This window comes from Sesamum indicum, linkage group LG11 (genome assembly GCF_000512975.1).
Source record: "Sesamum indicum cultivar Zhongzhi No. 13 linkage group LG11, S_indicum_v1.0, whole genome shotgun sequence".
NCBI classification, from domain to species: domain Eukaryota; kingdom Viridiplantae; phylum Streptophyta; class Magnoliopsida; order Lamiales; family Pedaliaceae; genus Sesamum; species Sesamum indicum.
This window is the reverse complement of record NC_026155.1, coordinates 8,470,662-8,474,682: the sequence shown is the minus strand read 5'-3', so window position 1 is coordinate 8,474,682 and position 4,021 is coordinate 8,470,662. Positions and strand designations below refer to the sequence as shown.

General features: G+C 41.4%; 1 protein-coding gene across 6 annotated transcripts in view; it reads left to right on the top strand.

The window, feature by feature from the left end:
- LOC105173603 (pentatricopeptide repeat-containing protein At3g53170-like) overlaps positions 1–3,273 on the top strand; it is an 8,815-nt gene extending 5,542 nt beyond the window's left edge. For 5 of the 6 annotated variants that reach the window (XM_020698111.1, XM_011095399.2, XM_020698110.1 and 2 more), the window contains 2 exons: positions 2,524–2,768; positions 2,867–3,273. The gene's annotated coding sequence lies outside the window, so the exon portion shown is untranslated. The remainder of the gene's footprint in view (positions 1–2,523; positions 2,769–2,866) is intronic. The other variant, XM_020698107.1, reaches the window with a different exon arrangement.

The window sequence follows — 4,021 nt, the reverse complement described above, 5'->3', positions numbered from 1 at the left end:
GAATTATTTTCCGGTTTTGATCATCCCAGAATCTATACCCAAATTCGTCAGTCCCATACCCAATGAATGTACATTTAATCGACTTAGCATCCAGCTTAGTCCGATCATCGTTCAAAATATAGGCTGAACAACCAAACGTACGTAAGAAAGAAAGATCCACTTTCTTACCACTCCATACCTCTTCTGGTATCCTGTTGTTCAACGGGACAGAAGGCCCTCGATTGATCAAGAAAGCAGCCGTGTTGACTGCATCTGCCCAAAACATCTTTGGTAGTCCGCTCTTCAATCGCATGCATCTCGCACGCTCATTCAGTGTTCTGTTCATCCTCTCAGCAACGCCATTTTGCTGAGGTGTCCCCGGGATTGTTTTCTGCATTCGGATTCCATGGTCGGCGCAGTAATTCTTGATACCTTCACTGTTGTACTCGCCACCGTTATCCGATCTGAGACATTTCACTTGTAGACCTGTCTCATTTTCCACTAGTGCCCTCCATCTCCTGAATGTATCAAAGGCATCAGATTTTCTTTTTAAGAAATACACCCATACCTTTCTAGTGGAGTCATCGACGAATGTCATGTAGTACGTTGATCCACCAAGAGATGACACTGGTGCTGGCCCCCACAAATCGGTGTGAACAAGCTCCAACTTTTCTTTCCTCGGAGTTCTTCCTGTGGTCAAGAAGCTCACCCGCTTCTGCTTTCCGAACACGCAGTGTTCACAATGACCCACCTCCACCGATTTTAACTCGGGCAACCGTCCTTTCGACTTCAGCACGTTCATTCCTTTCTCGCTCATGTGGCCCAAGCGATTGTGCCACAGGTTAGCCTGCGATACAGTTCCTGCAAAGGGGATGTTTGAACTGGATCCTCCCGCCATGTAGAGCGTTCCCGACTTTAGTCCTCGAGCCAAAGTCATTGCTCCCCGACTGATCTTCCACTTCGCGTCTCCAAACGTCGTGTGGAATCCATCACTATCCAGCTGTCCGACTGAGATCAAGTTCCTTTTCAGTCCTGGTATGTGTCTCACATCATGTAGGGTCCAGCATGACCCATTCGTTGATTTGATCCGCACATCTCCCTTTCCTACAATCTTGAGGGGTTTGTTATCTGCAAGATAAACTAAGCCAAAATCACCTGAGGTGTATGGCTCCATGATGTCTTTGTTGCTGCATGAGTGGAATGAGGCCCCTGAATCCACAACCCAATCATCGGAAGAACTGCTCACACTCAACAAGAGTGCATCCGTGATCTCCTCCGTCGCGGCATTCGCTGTTCGGCCCTCCTTTTCCTTCTTTGGCGCCCGACATTCGCTTTTCATGTGTCCGGGCTTCTCGCAGTTCCAGCACACCATCTCCTTCTTGCCCTTGTTCTTCCCCCTGGACCTTGACCTTGACCTTCCACGGTATTTACCCCGTGTGTCAGGTCTCCCTCTGGACTCTGTATGTAGTGCAGAGCCAGATGATCCACCCGTTTGCTTTCTACGGGTTTCCTCGTTCAACATCATGTCTCTGATGTTGTCGAACTTCATCTTCTCCTTCCCAGACGAAGTGCTCACTGAAGTAACAACCACATCCCAACTGTCAGGTAAAGATGAAAGCAAAATTAACGCTTTTACCTCATCGTCAAACACGATATCCACAGACGCCAGCTGTGTCGTGAGTTGGTTGAAGTCATTGAGGTGATCGGCCACCGACTTCCTCTCCTCCATCTGCAACCTGAATAGTTTTTTCATCAGCATAACCTTGTTCATTGCTGAGAGTTTCTCGTACATATCGGCAAGAGTCTGTAGGACTTCCTTCGTGCTCTTTGCTCCCTTCACATGATAGGCGACATTCCGAGAGAGCGACAGGATTATTGCGCTCATCGCCTTTCGATCGAGCACCTTCCATTCTTCATCACTCGTCTTCTCGGACTTCTCTGCAAGTGGTTCGTACAGGTCCTTCCCGTACAGGTAGGCCTCCATCTGCATACGCCAAAACCCAAAGTCGGAACCATTGAACCGTTCGACTGGAAACTTTCCCTCCATCTTAACTCCTTGAACCAGGCTCTTGATACCAGTTGTTAGGAAATGGATCGGGTTAAGATGGATAACAGGTGGAATATGAAGGCGATAAAAGACACACGAATTTGTTAACCCAGTTTGGATATAAATCCTACGTCTGGGGGCGATACCAAGCCAGGAGAAAACACTCAAAGAGGAGGAAAATTGAGGAGTACAACACACACACACTTGTATGCAAGTCTTCACCACACGTGAAAAACAACACTCACCCTCGTCTCAACTCTTTCTTTTCTCTCTACTCTATTCTACTTTGCTCTATAAAACAATGCTAATAAGAGTAGTATATATAGCCATGACTTATCCTTTTTCCAACTCAACTTGGGATTTCTAAGTTGAATGAGGTTATCCTTCTCCAACTCAACTTTGAATCGGGTTATCCTTCTCCAACTCAACTTGGGAATTCTAAGTTGAATCAGGTTATCCTTTTCTTCTTCAAATCTATCTTCACAACTTAACACAAGGAAGTCACAGAACAGTAATAAGCTGTCGTTTGCTACAATTACTCAATACTCAATTGCGTCCAGGAAGCTAGTTCAAGAATGAACCAAGATCAAAGGATACAAGTTCAGTCAGCAATTCGAGTGGCCGGTAGTTCGATATGATTAAACCTGTGGAGCAGGATTCTTGGTGAAAGATTTTGATTTCTTGTTGAGGATATATACTAGAAATCAGCAAATGCATCTCTGTACTGGTAGGACTTGAAAAGGTGAACACTGAGCACAATGTATGAGATTGGAAATTCATGTAGTGATCTTGTTTCTTGTAGAATTGCCTGACGTACCTTTGTTTTGTTTGATGAAATAGGTTTTCCTTGCACATGGGTCTCAATTCTCATTGGTGTGGTGCACAATATGCAACGGCAGAGGAATATGAGTGCTTCTTTTACCTTGGTACAATTCAAGCCATCATCATTTACCAAACAAAACCCTAATCCACAAACTCCCGTTTCTCCAGCTTGTGGGTAGGCTTTTCCAAATACTTGTTTCTTTCCAAAATGTTCTTTCTGATTGATTTCTTTTTTTTTCCCACTTTACTTGTATCATGTTGTATGTTGCTGTGAATTTTTATTTTTTCAGTGATGGCAATGGGGAGTTGATTGTCTTTTTCTGATGACGTAATGTTGTAACATTTGTGGGCTCCGCATTTTTCTTTTTTCTTTTTTGGATTGAACTGAATTTTCTCTATGAATAAATTCTTGCTTTGAGCAGGCAGATGTTCCTGTACCCTTGTTTTCTTATTTTATTTGGGACTTGGAAGTAAACGATGGATTATCTACCCATTTCACTCTTGAGCAGGTGATGAATTACCAAGGAATAGAGTCATGATTTTTCTTCTTCTCTTTGTTGTGGCAGAAAAGAAGTTTAAGAATGTCATAAGCATTGCATATTTGGTTAATGTAATTATTAGAAAACGTGGCATTTGCATTCTGTAATGTTTCCTAATGGTAAGTAAAATTTCATGAATTCTATGATTGAGTGGGCTAGGGGAAAAGTTGTGGATGTGTAATTGACCACCTATCACACAACCCTCTCCATGTGGTGTTAACATTGAATCGAGGCAAAAAGTTTATAGTTTGGTATGCTGTGTAAGTTTTCACCCTTATTGGTTCTTGTTTTGATAATTGTTTCTGGTTGTTTCTGTCCGTGGTATTTTGATTAGTTTGCTGATCTTTAGTTTGCTCATCTTTCTTGTTTCCTTCTTACGTGCTTGGTTATACTCAATATTCTTTGCTTCCTAACCCAACTGTTAAATCACTTGCCACCTGAATAAAGCATTTAATATATATATGTATTTAATAATTAAATATTATTTTCTATAATAATTATTTAATTAAAATATTATATGTTTCTATTAATAATAAAATATTCTTTTATATAATAATTACTTAATTATTTATATGATAAAATATTATTTTAATTAAATTAAAGTTAATTTTATATATAAATTAAAAAAAAAAAA